Here is a 19,357-nt window from a genome sequence, read left to right as displayed (position 1 = left end):
ATTTTCAACAAATAGTGCTGGCACAACTGGTGGTTATTATGTAGAAGAATGTGAATTGATCCATTCTTATCTCCTTGTACTAAGGTCAAGTCTAAGTGGATCAAGGGACTCCACATAAAACCAGAGACACTGAAACTTACAGAGGAGAAAGTGGGGGAAAGCCTCGAAAATATGGGCACAGGGGAAAAAATTCCTGAACAGAACATCAATAGCTTGTGCTGTAAGATCAAGAATCAACAGATGGGACCTCATAAAATTGCAAAGCTTCTGTAAGGCAAAAGACACTGTCAATAAGACAAAAAGGTCACCAATAGATTGGGAAAGGATCTTTACCAATCCTAAATCAGACAGGGGACTAATATCTAATATATATAAAGAACTCAAGAAGATGGACTCCAGAAAACTAAATAACCCTATTTTTTAAAAGGGGGGGGGGCAACAGAGCTAAACAAAGAATTCTCAACTGAGGAATACCGAATGACTGAGAAGCACCTTAAAAAATGTTCAACATCCTTAATCATCAGGGAAATGCAAATCAAAACAAGCCTGAGATTCCACCTTACACCAGTCAGAATGGCTAAAATCAAAAATTCAGGTGACAGCAGATGCTGGCGAGGATGTGGAGAAAGAGGGACACTCCTCCATTGTTGATGGGATTGCAAGCTCGTACCACCACTCTGGAAATCAGTCTGGCAGTTCCTCAGAAAATTGGTCACAGTACTACTGGAAGATCCAGCAATACCTCTCCTGGGCATATGCCCAGAAGATGTTCCAACTTGTAATAAGGACACATGTTCCACTATGTTCATAGCAGACTTATTATTTGTAATAGCCTGAAGGTGGAAAGAACCAGATGTTCCTCAACAGAGGAATGGATACAGAAAATGTAGTACATTTACACAACAGAATACTACTCAGCTATTAAAAAATGAATTCATGAAAATCTTAGGCAAATGGAAGGATCTGGAGGATATCATCCAATCACAAAAGAACACACATGATATTCACTCACTGATAAGTGGATATTAGTCCAGAAACTTAGAGTACCCAAGATACAATTTGCAAAACACATGAAACCCAAGAAGAAGGAAGACCAATGTGTGGATACTTCATTACTTCTTAGAATGGGGAACAAAATACCCAGGGAAGAAGTTACAAAAAGTTCAGAGCTGAGACTGAAGGAAGGACAATCCAGAGACTGCCCCACCCGGGAATCTATCCCATATACAACCACCAAACCCAGACACTATTGCATATGCTAGAAAGATTTTGCTGACAGGACTCTGATACAGCTGTCTCTTGTGAAGCTATGCCAGTGCCTGGTATTACAGAAGTGGATGCTCACATTTATCTATTGGATGGAACACAGGGCCCCTAATGAAGGAGCTAGAAAAAGTTCCCAAGGAGCTGAAGGGGTCTGCAACCCTATAGGTGGAACAACAATATGAAATAACCAGCACCCCCAGAGCTGTGTCTCTAGTTGCATATGTAGCAGAGGATGGCCTAGTTGGCTATCAATGGGAGGAGAGGCCCTTGGTCTTGCCAAGATTATATGCCCCAGTACAGGGGAATGCCAGGGCCAGGAAGCGGGAGTGGGTAGGTTGGGGAGCAGGGTGGGGGGAGGGTATAGGGGGCTTTGGGGATAGGATTTGAAATGTAAATGAAGAAAATATCTAATAAAGAAGAAAAAAAAGCTTAGATCCCGGAGATTGGAAGGAGTTTAGGTAAACTAGAGTATCTGTAAAAGGAGAGAATGGGGAATGGGAGGGGTAGAACGAGAGAGCAGAGGGAAAAGAAGGAGGAGGACCCAATTTTGTACTTTGGGTATAGCTCAGTAGTAAAAAGCTTTCTGAGTAAATGGGAGGCTGTAGATTCAATATTGTGTACACGGCTGGGAGGTTGGAGAATCTGACACTACTGATGGGCATTTAATTAGTACAGACACTTTTGACAGCAGTATGAAAATGCTTTATAATATCAATATATACTCAAAGGAATTAAAATTTATATCTCTGCAGCATTATTCTCAACAGTTGAGATTCAAACCCACCCTAAGTGTCTATCAGTGAGTGGATAGAGAAATGTGGCATGTATACACAATATTATACTAATCAGCCTTTTAAAAAGAAGGAAATTCCACTATGTGTGACAAGGTGAATGACTTCTGAGACATTTTACCCACTGAAGTATATTGACAGTTTCATGTGGAATCTAAAAGAGTAGAAATTTGAGAAGCATGTAGTAGAATAGTGTCACCAGTGGTCAGAGAAAGAAATGGAAAAGAAAATGTTAGTTAAAGAGTGCAAGTTTCAGTAACATGGGAGAAATAATTTTAGTAATCCATTACACATCCTGGTGACCACATAGTAATGTATATTTTAAAACTGCTTTAAAACAATTTAATGCTTTTACCATAAAAAAATATAAGTAGGTTAGAAATAATATATCAATTAGCTTGATTAATTATTCTGAGATATTGTACTCAACAAATAAAGTTATTATTTATCCATTTTTAAAAAGCCACCATTGGCATCTAAGACATGAGAAAACTAATCAGTAAACTTAGCATAGCCCTCAGTCCAAGCCTCCAGAAAGTTCAGAGAACTGAGAATACAAGATAAAAGACAAACTATCTTTATATTAGCTGCAATCAGGAAAATCATTCTAGAGAAATCAATTAAATTGTAAAATCAATTTGTAAATCAATTAAATTTCATTAAGGAAAACAGAAACGAAAAATGGTTCTGTGAGAATGATAAAGCGTTCCTCACTCCCAGTCAGGAAAAATGTTACAGCAGTTTAGGAAAGCTGATGCCTAGACAGATCTAGTCTTTCTGAAGTCTTGTCTCCTAATTTTTTTCTTATAAAAAAAAGCCAACTCTTATTAACACTCACGACAAAAATTTTTTCTTTATAGTTAAATATGTCCTTAAGAAACTTTTAGGGAATTACTTCCCTACCTGAGCCACAGATTTGCAATTATCAGGGGTTGCAGGAAGCCTGCTCTAACCAGAGACACAGGAAGCCCCTCCTAACCAGGGACAACAAGGAGACCAGCTCAAACTCAGGTCACAGGGCTCTACCTGCCTTCTAGGAGGCCAGTTCCAGTTAGAGACACCTGGGCTAGTTAACACCAGAGAGAACCAGATCTGGTATTGGGTGAAAGAAAAGGACTGAAACCCTGAGGGCCAGCAGAAAAAATGTAAACAGGCAACCTCAGGAAATAGGAGGTTGGGGTGGAATCCCCGGAATGCATCAGAGACCTGGTAGGTGAGAGACTTCCAGGACTCATAGGGAGGAACCTTAGATGACAGTAGGGAGAGGAAACTTATAGCGCTTACCTCCAGCAGGAAGACAGGTCATCACGTGAGGGATTGGGTTGTCATCCCACAGTCACACCTCTGCCCATAATTGTTCCTGTCTGAAAGAATTACAGGGATGGAAAAGGAGAGGAACCTGAGGAAAAGAAGGTCCAGTGATAGGCCCAAAGTGGGATCCAGCTCAAGGGGAGGTCCCAAGGCCTGACACTATTACTGAGGCTATGGAGCACTCACAAAAAGGATCTATCATGATGGCCCTCCAAAAGGCCCAACAAGCAGATGAAAGAGTTATTTGCACCCAACCAATGGATAGAAACAACTGACCCCTGTTGTGGAATTAGGAAAGGCTGAAAGCTGAGGAGAAGGTCGATCCTGTAGGAGGACCAGCAGTCTCAATTAATCTGGACCCCTAAGATCTCCCAAACACTGGACCACCAAACAGGCAGCATACACCAGCTGATATGAGGCCCCCAACACACATACAGTAGAGGACTTCTGGGTCTGTGTTCATTCAGAGATGATGCACCTAACCCTCAAGAGTCTGGAGGCCCCAGGGAGTTTAGAGGTCAAGTGGGGTGGGAGGTAGAGGGCATCCACTTGGAGGCAAGGTGGGGTGTGGAGGAGTGTGGGATGTGGAGCAGACAGAGGGTATATGTGGGGGTGGGGAATGGAATGTAGAATGTAAAAAATAAATTAAAAATAAAATTAAATTAAAAAAAAAAAACAGTTCTCAAGGGCTGGAGAGATGGCTCAGAGGTTAAGAGCACTGACTGATCTTCCAAAGGCCCTGAGTTCAAATCACAACAACCACATGGTGGCTCACAACCATCTGTAATGAGATCTGATGCCCTTTTCTGGGATGTCTGAAGACAGCTACAGTTTACATAAATAAATAAATAAATAAATAACTCTTTAGAAAACAAAAAACCAATTCTCCCACCACAGCAAGTCCTGGATACCCTGACATGCCTGAAAAGCAAGATAATGACCTAAAATCCCATCTCATGAAGATGATAGAGGCCTTTAAGGAGGATATTAATAACTCCCTTAAAGAAATATAGGAAAATACAGGCAAACAGGTAGAAAGGAAAGAAAGAAATCCCTTAAAGAATTACTGGAAAATATAATCAAGCAGGTAAAGGACTTGAGCAAAATGGTCCAAGAACTAAAAAATGGAAATAAAAGCAATTAAAAAAAAAAAAAAAAAAGAGGGGCAACTCTGGAGATGGACAACTTAGGAAAGAGATCAGGAGCTACAGGTGCAAGCATCACCAACAGAATACAACAGATAAAAGAGAAAATCTCAGCAGCAGAAGATATCAACACAACAGTCAAGGAAAATATAGAGTGTAAAAGGCCCCTAACATAAAATATCCAGGAAATTCAGGACACACTGAATTTATCAAACCTAAGAATAATAGGAATAGAAGAGGGTGAAGAATCACAGCTCAAAGGGCCAGAAAACATCTTCAACAAAATCATGGAAGAAAACCTTCCCTGAGTTAAAGAAGGAGATGGCCATACATGTACAAGAAGCCTACAAAGCACCAAATAGATTGAACCAGAAAATAAAATCCTCTCTTCAAATAATAATCAAAACACTAAAGCCATAGAACAAAGAAAGAATATTAAAAGGTGTAAGGAAAAAAGGCCAGTAACATATAAAGGCAGACCTATCAGAATTACACCAGACTTCTCAACAGAGACTCTAAAAGCCAGAAGATCCTGGACAGATGACATGCAGGTCCTAAAAGAACACAAATGCCAGCCCAGGACACTATAGCCAGCAAAACTCTCAACATCATAGATAGAGTCACCAAGATATTCCAAGACAAAACCAAATTTAAATAATATCTTTCTATTAATCGAGCCCTACAGGGAATACTGGAACAAAGTCTCCAAGACAAAGAGTGTAACTTCAATCAAGAAGACATAAGAAACTAAACATTTCACAACAAACTCAAAAGAAGAGAATCATGCACAAACAATACCACCTCCAGCAACAAAAATAACAGGAACTAAGAATCATCTGCCTTTAATATTTCTCAACATCAATGGACTCAATTCTTCAATAAAAAAGACACAGGCTAAGAGACTGAATACATAAACAGGATCCAGCATTTTGTTGCATACAAGAAACACACCTCATTGACAAAGACAGACACTACCTCAGAGTAAAAGGCTGGGAAAAAGTCTTCCAAGCAAATGGTCCCAAGAAACAAGCTGAAGTTGCCATTCTAATATCCAATAAAATAGCCTTTCAACCAAAAGTTATCAAAAATGGGGAAGGACACTTCATATTTATCAAAGGAAAAATCCACCAAACAGAAGTCTCAATTCTGAACATCTATGCCTCAAATGCAAGAGCACCTACATCCATAAAAGAAAGTTTACTAAAACTCAAAACACATATTGAACCTCACACAATAATAGCAGGAGACTTCACCATCCCACTCTCACCAATGGGCAGATCATGGAAACACAAACTAAACAGAGACACAGTGAAACTAACAGAAGTTATGAACCAAATGGATTTAACAGATATCTATAGAACATTTCACCCTAAAACAAAAGAATACACCTTCTTCTCAGTACATCATGGAACTTTCTCTAAAAGTGGCCATATAATCAGATATAAAAACAAGCCCCAACAGACACAAGAAGATTGGAATAATCCCATGCTTCCCATCAGATTACAACTAACTAAGGCTAGACTTCAATAACAAAAGCAACAGAAAACCCACATACTCATGGAAACTGAATAACTCTCTGTTCAATGATAACTTGGTCAGGGAAGAAATAAAGAAAGAAATCAAGACTTTATAGAAGTCAACAGAGATGAAGGCACAACATACCCAAACTTATGGGACACAATGAAAGCAGTATTAAGAGGAAAATTCATAGCACTAAGTACCTTCATAAATAATTTGGAGAGACCCCATACAAGCAACTTAACATCACACCTGGAACAGAAAGAAACAAACACACCTAAGAGGAATAGATGGCAGGAATTAGTCAAACTTTGGGTGAAATCAACCTGTTAGAAACAAAGAGAAGGATACAAAGAATCAGCAAAACCAAGAGCTGGTTCTTTGAGAAAAATCAACTAGATAGATAAACCCTTAGCCAAACTAACCAAAGGGCACAGAGACTGTATCCAAATCAACAAGATTAGGAATAAAAATAGAGAGATAACAACAGAAATCTTCAGAACATACTACGAAAGCCTATATTCTACAAAACTGGAAAATCTAGATGAAATGGATGACTTTCTAGACAGATGCCACATACCAATGTTAAATCAAGATCAGATAAACTATCTAGATAGTCCTGTAACTCCTAAGGAAATAGGAATACTCATCAAAACTTCCCAACCAAAGAAAAAGCCCAGGGCCAGATGGGTTAGTGCAGAATTCTATCAGACCTCCAAAGAAGAGCTAATACCAATACTCCTCACACTATTCCACAAAATAGAAACAGAAGGAGCACTACCCAATTCATTCTATGAAGCCACAATTACTCTGATACCTAAACCACACAAAGATACAACAAAAAGAGGAGAACTTCAGAACAATCTCACTTATGCATATCAATGCAAAAATACTCAATAAAATCTCGCAAACCGAATCCAAGAACACATCAAAACTATCATTCACCATGATCTAGTAGGCTTCATCCCAGGCATGCAGAGATGGTTCAATATACAAAACTCCATCAATGTAATACACTACATAAACAAACTCAAGGGGGGAAAAAACCAACATGATCATCTCATTAGATGCTAAGAAAGCCTTTGACAAAGTACAACACCCCTTCATGTTAAAAAGTCTTGGATGTCTCCTGAGAGGCTCTGCCAGTGCCTGACAAATACAGAAGTAGATGATCACAGTCATCCATTGGACTGAGCACAGGGTCCCCAATGAAGGAGCTAGAGAAAGTACCCAAGGAGCTGAAGGGGTTTGCAGCCCCATAGGAGGAACAACAATATGAACTAACCAGTACCCCCAGAGCTCCCAGGGACTAAACCACCAACCAAAGAGTACACATAGTGGGACTCATGGCTCCAATTGCATATGTAGCAGAGGATGGCCTAGTTGGTCATCAGTGGGAGGAGAGGCCCTTGGTCTTGTGAAGGCTCTATGCCCCTGTGTAGGGGAATGACAGGGCCAGGAAGTGGGAGTGGATGGATTGGGGGGGGGGGAGAGAGGCAATAGGGGGAGGGGACTTTCAGAGGGGAAACCAGAAAAGGGGATAACATTTGAAATGTAAATAAGGAAAATATCTAATAAAAATGGGGGAAAAAGAGAAAGAAAAACAGAACATAAAACAGAGGCCTCCCAGAATTTAAAGTCTATAAGGTTTGCATGCTATAAAAAATTGACAATTGCATACATAACTTTTGGATGCATGTAATTTCTGCTTTATACATTTTATCAAAATGTAAGATTCCTAATCTAACCATTGAAAATAAATAATAAAGGCAGATTTCAATTTTGTTTTATACATTTCATGGGGAAAAAAAGACTTGGAGAGATCAGGAATTCAAGGTCCATAGCTAAACATAATAAAAGTAATCTACAGCAAACCAACAGCTAACACCAAATTAAATGGAGAGAAACTAGAAGCAATCCCACTAAAATCCAGGACAAGACAAAGTTGCCCACACTCTCCCTATCTATTCAACATAGTACTCTAAAGTTTTATCTAGAGCAATTAAACAACAAAAGGAGATCGAGGGGATACAAATTGGAAAGGAAGAAGTCAAAGTATCATATTTGCAGATGATATGAGAGTATAAATAAACTACCCCAAAATTTCCAGCAGAGAACTCCTGCAGCTGATAAACAGCTTCTGTGCAGTAGCTGGATATAAAATTTCTTCAAACAAATCAGTGGCCTTCCTTTATACAGATATACAGACTGAGGAAGAAATCAGGGAAACGACATCCTTCACAATAGTCATAAATAGCATAAAATATCTTGGTGTAACTCTTACCAAGCAAGTGAAAGATCTGTATGACAATAACTTCAAATCCCTGAAAAAAGAAATGGAAGAAAACTTCAGAAGATGGAAAGACACGCCCCCCCATGCTCATGGATTGGTAGGATTAACATGGTGAAAAATGGTCATCTTACTCAAAGCAATTTACAAACTCAATGCAATGCCCATTAAAATGCCAACATGACTCTTCACAAACACGGAAAGAGCAATTCTCAAATTCATATGGAAAAACAAAAAACTCAGGATAGCCAAAACGATTCTCAACAATAAAAGCATGTCCAGGGCAATCAATATTCCTGACCTTAGTCTGTACTACAAAGCAATAGTGATTAAAAACCACATGGTATTGGTAGCAAGACAGAAAGGTCGATCAATGAAATAGAACTGAAGACCCAGAAGTAAACACATACACCTAGGAACACTTAATCTTTGACAAAGAAGCCGAAAACGTACAGTGGAAAAAAGAAAGCGTCTTAAATAAATAGTGCTGACCTAACAGGCAGTCTGTATGTAGAAGAATGAAAATAGATCCATATTTATCACCTTGAACAAAGATCAAGTCCAAGTGGATGAAGGACATCAATATAAGGCCAGATACACTGAATCTAATAAAAGAGAAAGTAGGAAAGAGCCTCGAACACATTTGGCACAGGGGGAAATTTCCTGAACACCAATGGCTCAGGCTCTAAGATCAACAAATAGTAAATGGGACTTCATGAAACTGAAAAGCTTCTGTAAGGCAAAAGACACCATCAATAGGGAAAAAAACGGCAATCTACAAATTGAGAAAAAAAAAATCTTCAGTAACCCTACATCCAACGGAGGGCTAGTATCCAAATTATATAAAGAACTAAAGAAGTTAATCTCAAAAAGAATAACCCAATTAAAAAATGAAGTACAGAGCTAAACAGAGAATTCACAACAAAAGAATCTCGAATGGCTGAGAAGCACGTAAAGAAATGTTCAAAGTCCTCAGTCATCACAGAAGTGCAAATCAAAATGACCCTGAGACTCCGCCTTACACCAATCAGACTGGCTGAGATCCAAAACTCAGGTGACAGCAGATGCTGGCGAGGATGTGGAGAAAGAGGAACACTCCTCCGTTGCTGCTGCAATTGCAAACTTGTACAACCACTCTGAAAAATCAATCTGACAGTTTCTCAGAAAATTGGAAGTACTTAACTGAGGGGACAAGATCCAGAATGTAGGTGGCCCCAGACTATGACTGCGTTGTGACTAACCTCATGCCCGTGCCTTCCGACGGACCCATACTCTCCACTAAGAAAATATGAGTCAGAATAAACCCTTCCTCCCTTAAGTTGCTTTTAGTCAGATATTTGATCATGGTGCTGAGAACCGGACCGATAGAACCAGTTAATCTGTAAACTGAGACTGTCTCTCAGTTGCGTTTACAGGCATGGGAGGAAACAGCCCCCTACACATGGTTTCGCGGTCCTGTCCAGCATTGAGCACGCTGTCGTATGGGGAAGACGTGGAGGCAGAGGGTTCTACTTTAACAGAGCTAAAGAATTTTCAGTCCTACTGAAAACCATGTGGCAGAGAGATAGCACCAGATACTGTAGCCAACTAGAGCAGGCCTCCAGGCCCTAAAGCCACCAACCACCTTGTTGTTTACAGCCAGAGTCCCCTCTAGGCTGAACATGTCTGTGCCCCACTCTCTCCCTCTCCACGGACAACTTTGTAGGGCTATCTCCCACCCAGAGGCTATAGCCAGGTAACCCGCAGGTTGTCTGACTTGTGACTTGTCCTTGTTTTTAGGATTCCAGAGAAGTTCAGTATCAAATAATGGGCTACCGTCAAGATGGCCGCAGGATAGAGTTCACTGAAGTATGGAACAGGAAGAAATGGATTGCTTTTCCAACACTGATTTGAACTTTGGAGGCTTCATGGTTGCCCTGCAGCCCTCAACTGGGCTTGCGGTTTATGGGATCTGAGGCTTTCCCCAGGGTCTTAGACGCCCAATTCTCTTTGTATTGGGGCCTCCTGGCTTGCTGTGTGGGTGCACATTGACATTCGCTTCCTTTCTTCCACTAGGGAATTTGCGTTGGGGTGGGCTGATGCCTGTTTCTATAGCTGGCTTTTGTTTTCCAAGGCTCTTCAGCCCACAGGCATGACTCCTAGGCAATTCAAAACCAAGAACTTTTTGTTTGTTTGTTTGTTTGTTTGTTTGTTTTTGTTTTTCGAGACAGGGTTTCTCTGTATAGCCCTGGCTGTCCTGGAACTCACTTTGTAGACTTTTACAAGGAAGTTAACACAAACTGGGAAGTCTCCAGAGCGAGCGAGACCCTGGCTGGCCAGCAGAGGGTGCTGGTGCACAAGAAGGGAGGTTCGTAAGGCTAAGCCGGCAAGGGATCCCTGCCTGGCCCAACCTCTACGGGGGAAACCAAGACCCTCCAAACCAATCTTCCCCTCTGCCTGGCAAACTTCAATTTTAAAGGACCCAGAGAGAACTGACCTCTACTTTACCATTAAATTTCTTCTTACCCTTAACGTTTGCTTTGTTGTATGTTTAATGTGATTTTAAATTTATTTTACTTTTTTTTTAAAAACCTTTTTTTTTTTTTTTTTTTTTTTTTTGGTTTGTGCCACCACCGCCTGGCTTCTTTTTGTTTTTTTATTATTCATCTATAACCATTTTCTTCATGTATTTTTTTTTATTGTGCAATTGGATTTATTTCACCTTCGGCCGTTTGCTCTCTCAATTTTAAATATTTTTCAATTTAATTTTTTAAATTAAAAATCAAAGAAAGAAACTTTCAGGGAGAAGATATGAGAAGATGGAAAAATCTCCCAGGCTCATGATTCAGTAGGATTAAGATAGGAAAAATAACCATATTACCAAAGCAATCTACAGATTCAATGCTGTCCCCAGAAAAATCCCAACACAATTCTTTACAGACTGAAAGCATAATGTTCGACTTCGTGTGGAGAAACAAAAACCTCAGGGTAGATAAAACAATCCTGTGCAAATAAAAAAGGCTTCCAGGGGTATCACCACCCTGATTTTGAGCTCAGCTGCAGAGCCACAGAGTCTGGAACCAGCTCAGCACCATGTGCTAAGAAAAGTAGCAATGGTAGTGTCCCTGGCTTTCAGGGGCAAAACTCAGTTTTGCCTGGAAAAAGTTGCTTACTTTCTGTAATATTGACCCTTTTTAACTCTTCTCTAGTCTAAGGCCAGAAACAGCTGGCTTCTGGAGATTAACACCTGCTGATTAGCAATGGGGAATTAAGTAAAAAAAAAAAAAATTGATAGCTCTGGCTCTTTGTTCTTTTCTCACAGGCCCCTCCCGGCTCCAGGGCGGGGCTCACAGTTCAGTAACTCCTTTGTGAGTGGAGTTACCAAAGAGAAAAGAAAAGAAGAAAAAGAAATGGACGTCGAATGATATTCTGCTATACTCATAGATTGGTGTCTAAAGAGCGCAATTGTCAGAAGAGAGGCTTCCTCCAGCAACTGATGGAAACAGAGGAGGAATATCATAGACGCCAAATGAGTCGAAGACACCACAAGAAAACCCACAGAATTGCACATTTGCCGGTGTATAACGTGCCGCAATCACGGCTAGCCACGTGGAACTCAACAACGGAGCCAAGATGTCCATCCTGGGCGTGGGCACCTGGAAATCCCCTCCTGGCCAGGTGACTGAGGCCGTGAAGATTGCTATTGACATGGGTCATCGCCACACTGACTGTGCTCAGGGGCACCAGAATGAGAAGGAGGTGGGAGTGATCCTTCCAGGAGAAGCTCAAGGAGCAGGTGGTGAAGCACCAGGACCTTCACGGTCAACAAGCTGTGGTGCACGTTCCACGACAAGAACATGGTGAAAGGAGCCTGCCAGAAGACACTGCAGCTGGACTAGCTGGATCTCTGGGCTTCAAGCCCGGGCCCGACTATTTCCCACTGGATGCCTTAGGAAATCTGATTTCTAGTGACACCGATTTTGTGGACACTTGGACGGCTATAGAACAACTAGTCAATGAAGGTTTGATAAAAGCAATTGGCGTCTCCATCTTCAACCCTCTTCAGATTGAGAGGATCTTGAACAAACCTGGCTTAAAATATAAGCCTTCAGTGAGCCAGATCGAGTGCCACCCAGACCTAACTCAGGGGAAGCTGAGTACTGCCGACAGACATAGTGTCGATATATAGTCCCCTTGGTTCTCCTGACAGGCCCTGGGCCAAGCCTGGAGGATCCCAGGATCAAGGCAATTGCAGCCAAGTACAATAAAACTACAGCCCAGGTGCTGATCCGGTTCCACATTCAAAGGAACTTGGTAGTGATCCCCAATCTGTGATACCAGCTCGCGTTGCTGAGAACTTTAAGGTTTTTTGACTTTGAGCTGAGAAGCAAGGACTTGACCACTCTACTCCGCTACAACAGGAACTGGAGGGTGTGTGTCTTGATGAGCTGTGCCAACCACGAGGATGACCCCTTCCAAGCACAAGTCTGAAGCTGCAGAGCCCTGCTCCTCCCCAAGCGACTGACACGTGTTCTTTCTGCCTCATCTTCCCTTGCTGTGTCCTGTGTCCCTCGCCCTGGGTGGCACATTGGTTTGACATAGAATCTGGAGGGTAGTACCGGTAGCCGAGGTGTTTCTTCCAGCCTTTCTCAAAGGTCTTTCTTCTTACCTACCTGGAGGTAAGAATACCAGAACCCTTTCCATCCAAAGAGAAGCAAGATTTATAGCCCAAACTGTGCCGCTAATATTTACATTTGAGTGCTTAGAACTGTAATCCTATGGATCAGACTTCTCCTTGCCTCAAATAAAAACTGCTTTTGTGGAAGAAAAGAAAGAAAGGAAGAGAGAGGGGGAGGGAGAAGGGGGGAGGGGGAGGGGGAGAGGGAGAGGGAGAGGGCCCACAGAATCAATTAAGCAGGGCTCCTGGGGCTCACAGAGACTGAACCAACAACCAGGGAACCAGGAAGCCCGCATGGGACTGACCTAGACCCTCTGCACATATGTCACAGTTGTGTAGCTTGTTGTGCTGGTGGAACTCCTAGCAGTAGGAGCAGGGGCTGCCTGACTCTTTTGCCTTTTGTGACACTTTTCCTCAAACTGGGTTGCCTCATCCAGCTTTAATATGAGGGGAAGTGTCTAGTCATATTGTGACTTGCTTATGCCATGTTCAGTTGCTATCCATAGGAGGCCTGCCCTTCTCTGAATAGAAACAAGAGGAGAAGTGGGTGGGGAGGGGCAGAGGGCCTGTGGTAGGGATGTAAATAATAACAAAATTAATAATAATGATGATGATGATAATAATAATAATAATAATAATAATAATAATAATAATAATAATAGAAGCTTTCAGGACAAGAACAAGACGGTGTCTTGTTTTACCTTTACCAACAAGGAGCCATAGCCCAGCAGAGAGCCTCATTAACTCTCTATTGTCTAAAGTTTAAAAAGTCAAATGATGGGTGTGGTGGTTTGAAAGAAAATAGGCCCCATAAACTCACTGGGAGTGGCACTATTGTCAGAGCAGATTCGTGTTGTTGGAAGGAATGTATCACTGGGGGTGGGCTTTGGGGTCTCAGTTGTTCACTAAGGCCAGTTGGCAGTCTCACTTTCTGATATCTGCCACTCAGTGATAGAACTCATGCCTTCCTCTCCAGTACCGCGGCTGCCTGTATGCCACTATGCTACTGTGTTACAGGTCATGACAACAGGCTAAGCCTCTGAGCTGTAAGCCAACGCCAATTAAATGCTTTCCTTTATAAGAGTTGCCATGGTCATGGTGTCTTGTCACAGCAATAAAACCCTAAGACAATGGGGATTACAGGTAAAGTGCACAGTGGGGTGAGGGGCCGCTAGTGAATTCATTATCTTAACCTACAAATAAATAAGTCTTGAGTTCCTACCTCACTCTGGGCAGCAGGCTCTGTTTTCTGCCTCTCTCTCAGTAGGAACTAGCTGTGCTACTCCGGCTAACCTGAACTCAAGACCTTCCTGCCTCCTCATTCCAACTGATAGAATTAAGGATCTTTGCCCTCACATTCAAGTATATCACTGGTCCTCAACATTCCTGATGCTGTGACCCTTTAGGGGCCTCATGTCGTGGTAATCCCCTAACCATACAATTATTTCATTGCTACTTCATGACTGTAATCATAATATAAATATCTGATATGCAGGATATCTGATATGTGACCCCTGTGAAAGGGTCAGTCAACTCTTTTTTTTTTCTTTTTTAACTCAAGCAGTCTTTAATGAAAGCTGTTCATGAGATGTCTCTATTCCTGCATCTTCTCAATTGTTTCTTCCTTGTATTTGCCCTTCTCCTTTCCTACTTGTCGGGACTTGGCTTTCCTCTCCAGGATCTTCTTGCGGTCCTTGTCCAGCTTTAGCCTGGTGATAACCACCTTGCTGGGGTGGATGCCCATGTGGACAGTTGTGCCATTAGCCTTCTCTCTCTGGACTCGTTCAATGTAGATGACATACATCTTCCTGTACACTTGGACCACCTTGCCAATCTGCTGGCCTTTGTAGTGTCCTCAAACAACCTGAACCTCATCATCCTTCCGAATGGGCATAGACCGAACGTTATACTTCTGTCTCAGCTCTTTGGAAAGAGGGGAAGACATGACCTTCCTCCAAATGTGAGAGGGCGCATTGAAATGCCGCTTGAGGTTCTTGCTTCGGTCAGAAGTCACGAAGGGATTGAACTTCATTTTGGCAAGCCCATCCCAGCTCGGCTCCCTGGCTGATGCCGGGCCAGCAAGGCCATCTCGGGGCCTTGGGACAGAAGAGCCTCACGGCCTCGCCGCGGATGGCTGCCAGGTCATTCAACTCTTAAAGGGGTCAAAACCCACAGACTGAAAAATGCTGATCTAGATAAGCAGAAAAATCAAATAAACTAATTTTTACAGTGGATTTTACGGTAAGTCTGATACTGCTCTCATGTCAATCATTCCTATAACATCCTCTGCACAAGTAAGTCCTATGTCCCCTGTAGAGGAAATCTCACTTGGCCCCTCTGCTTCTGTAAAACCTTGGTCTCTCATCGCTTCCATTCAAACATCCAACCATTGTAGGAAAATGAGGCACCTAATAATCTCCCAAAACAGTTAGCACAACTAGCAACATGAAATTTAAAAAAGAAAAAAAAAAAAGAGTAAATGGAAGCAGAGACATCTTTAAAATATGTCCTTTTATGTGATTTTTATTTCTGCACCTGGCACCTCTCACATTGCTACAATGGGTGTGCACATTCGCATGCACCGAGGCAGGGTGGGGTGGTTGTCTGCTTAGCTCTTTCTCCCACGATCATAGAAATCTACAACCTCTTACTATCAAAATAAGAACCAGGTGCCTTGATCGTTAACCTATCTCAGTGCCATAACACAGAGAGTAGCTCACAAGAGAGATGAAATGGTCACTTCGTTCTGTAAATTGTGACAACATCTACAGAGATATTAAGACAAGGAGAGCATGAAGAGCACTAGGAGTTAGAATATGGAGCTACAAACCTTATGAGGCAGTAAGGGGGAAAAATGTAAGCAAGGGAAGATGTAACTTTAATTTTTTTTTCAAACCTTATTTTTAATGATGGTTCTTAAACTCTATAACCTCCCTTTTAGCCCACTACCCACCAGAGGTACTGGGAAAGAAAGGATATGAGGGTGGTGGAGTGGACCTGTTTAGAAAGGTTCTTTGGAGCAACTCCCATCTGTGTTGTCAGGAAATTTAGTTCACAGGTCAAGAGCAGCTCAATCTACTCCCAAACACTTCACAGAATCACCAGCAGTCCAGATCAATAGAGTAGGGATAGCAGACACAGATCAACAGCAGTGGCACTACCTAGCAGAGAAGCCAGGCCTCAGCCTCAGCTCAAGTCAGCAGGGGGGACCAGGTAGGAACACCAGAGAAGTCCTTAACTGTACCTCTCTCAGGGAAGCATAGATCAGTGAAGACTCAAGACCCATGAGCGTTGCACAGCTAGCTCTGTAAGGAAGCCAAGCTCAGCCTGTCACTGTCCATCGGGTCCTTTTTATACCCTCCAAACATCAAGGGTCCTCCATGTGCCTTGCCTCAGCACTTTTTTTTGCCTCAACACATGTGCCTGTCTCAGTTGACATCACTCTGCCAATCAGCCTGAGTCCACAGACGCGGCAAGGACTGCAGCACAGCACCACAAGTTTTTTGGTGCATTTCTCTCTGTGGAGTCCTGACAGATGCAGCCCAGCTACACAATGTAAGGCAGACTGATGCATGCATCATTAGCAAAGAATCCTTCATCATGTATCCTTTCACCTGCTTGCTTTAGTAGAGTATCCTCTTTTCTGTGTCTGCTTCGGCAAAATGTTCCTTCACAAGTCTGCCTTAGCCTTTCACACCTGTGTCCACTTTAATGAAATGTTGCTTCACATGTTTGCCCAAGCAAAACACCTTTCAACATAACCAACTTTCCAAAAAAAACAAAAACAAAAACAAAAACAAAAACAAAAACAAAAACCCTTAAGTTTCCACTTCAGGAAGACTAGCAAGAAAGGCAGGTTTGGGTAAGTCCTGGGATGCAGCAAAAATGTGCTACAGTTTGAATACAGTTTGTCTTTCCCAAAGGTTTATGAGTTGAAATTTACTCCCATTGTAGGAAATTGTAGTGGTCTGAATAAGAGTGGCCTCATATAATCAAATACTTAGTCATCAGGGAATGGCACTAGTTGGGGTTGGGACGTGTGGCTTTGTTGGAGTCGGGGTGAAGGAATTATGTCACTGGAGGCAGGCTTTGAGATTTCAAAAGCCAAAGCCAAGCCCAATGGCTTTCTCTCTTCCTGATGCCTGAAGATCCAGATGTAGAACTCTCAGCTCTTTCTCGAACACCTTGTCTGCCTGTGTCTCATTACACTTCCTTCCATAATGACAATGGACTTAAGTCTCTGAAATTGTAAGCCAGCCCCAGTTAAATGTTTTCCTTTGTAAGAGTTTCTGTGATCATGGTGTCTCGTCACAGCAATAGAACAGTGACTAAGACAAGAATTAAGACAGTATAAACTAGATTCAAATAGTTTTAGAGGTTGGGTTTGGGAAGGTAATTGGAATTATATAACCATCAGGGTGGATGACTGTGATTGAATACAAGTAGTTTTATGAGTGAGATTAGAAGATAGGCACAGAAATACACACACACACACACACACACACACACACACACACACACACAGCCTCTTGCTGTGTAGTGTCCTGTACCACCACCTCAGGATTCCCACTGAAAGACTGTCATCACCAGATGCAACATTTGACCTTGAGCCTCCAAAATAGACTTCTATTCTTTACAAAGTTGCCCAGTCTTTGTTATTCATTAGTAACAAAAAGCAGACCAAGACTCAAGAACTATGATCTGAACAGACTGATAGAAAAAATATGAGTAGCATTGGCATCCTGTGATAAACTGAATCAAAAGACATAGGTTTGTAAGATGTCATTATTGTACTTGGTTTATGTATGTGCATGGGTGTACATATATGTATGTTCATATACTGTGGTGGCCAGAATCCAAATTCAGGTGTTTTCCCCAATTGTTCTCTACCTTATTTTGAGACAAGGTCTCTTACTTTAGCTTGTCTTGTCAGCCAGCAAGCCCCAGGGATCCTCATGTGTCTGTGTCCCTATGACTGAGATTACAACACAACGTGTGCCTGGCTTGTTACGTGGGTGCTGGGGATCCGTGCTAAATCCTTGTGTTAGAAAGGCAAGCTCTTCAGTTTGGTGAAGAGCTTGCCTTCCTAGTTCTCCTTAAAGAAGACAGGAGTAAACAGTACCTCTGGTATTGAAGAGGTGAACATGTTTACAAACCAAGGAGCAGTGATCCATTTTAACAACCCTAAAGTTCAGACACCCCTGGCAGCAGACACCTTCAGGATTACAGGCCATGCTGAGACAAAGCAGCAGACAGCGATGCTTCCCAGCAACCTAAACCAGCTCGGTGCAGATGGTGCAGACGGTCTGACCAGTGTAAGGAGACCAAATGAAGCTACACCCAAACAACCCATAGATGGAAAAGCAGCACTTGCTCCTGGAGAGGAGGAGGAAGTTCCAGATCTGGTGGAGAATTTTTATGAGACTTCTAAGAATGAGACAAACTGGATCAAAGCAACTTCTAAAGAAGGTGACACTTGCAGGAGTTACAGGAGCTGCTATTTTATATCATGACTGCTTTTTAAATTTTTTTCGTTTATTATGGATCTGATAAAATCTCTAATATTTTTAAGCCCAAACCTCCCCCAGACACTGCTGCTCTTTTCAGTTTTTGCTTATACCTAATTTATTCTTTGTGGCAAATTAAGCTGAAGAAGCCTGGGAATAAAGTTTGGAAAGGGTTAATAAAATTCTTTGCCTAGAAAAAAAAAAAAGAAAGAAAAAAGAAAGGCACGCTCTTTACCAACAGAGCCATGCTTGAAGTCCCTGTACACTGTACTATTCCATGTTATCTTTGTAAAAGCCATCTACTATCTAAACTGCTATCTAAACAGATATCTAAATCTCTTGTTGAGATACAAGTGTCCTTTTCACATGAGCTGTTCTCGTCTAATTCAACAACCTGTTTCCTGCCACTGACTCTCAGAATCTGTTCTGACTTGAGAATGTGTTAGCCTTTCCTTGCTGTGACAGAATATCTAAAGTACAAACAGTGATAGACTTATTTTGACTCAATTTCAGATATTTCAGTCAAGAGTCATTTGGCCCCATCATTTTGAGCCTATCAATCAAAACATACGATGAAGAACATGCTTGGAAGAAAGTTCTTCACCTCATAGTATCAGGAAAGCAATGAGAAGAGTGGGCAGGCTGCCAAGATCCACTTGTGGATTAATTATTATTTTATTATTAATTATTAATCCTTAATTATCTGACTTCTCTCAATGAGGATCCTCTGCCTAAATTTTTCTTCACCTGTACTGCCACCAGCTGGAGACCAAACTGCAATGCATGAGCTTTGATGGACAGTCAAAATCCAAATCCTAACCAAAAATCTTTGTTTTAACCCTGATTCGATAACATCTTTTTTTTTTTTTTTT

At 41.7% G+C, this 19,357-nt stretch overlaps 2 pseudogenes; one reads left to right on the top strand and one right to left on the bottom strand.

The window, feature by feature from the left end:
- The window catches only part of LOC110321918, a 29,730-nt pseudogene extending 16,939 nt beyond the window's left edge, over positions 1 to 12,791 (top strand).
- Positions 12,792 to 14,572: 1,781 nt separating this feature from the next.
- Positions 14,573 to 15,010, bottom strand: LOC110322331 (annotated as a pseudogene).
- Between the last annotated feature and the right edge of the window lie 4,347 nt (positions 15,011 to 19,357).

Source organism: Mus pahari, chromosome 5 (assembly GCF_900095145.1).
Source record: "Mus pahari chromosome 5, PAHARI_EIJ_v1.1, whole genome shotgun sequence".
Lineage (NCBI taxonomy): Eukaryota > Metazoa > Chordata > Mammalia > Rodentia > Muridae > Mus > Mus pahari.
This window is presented reverse-complemented; position numbering and strand designations above follow the sequence as displayed.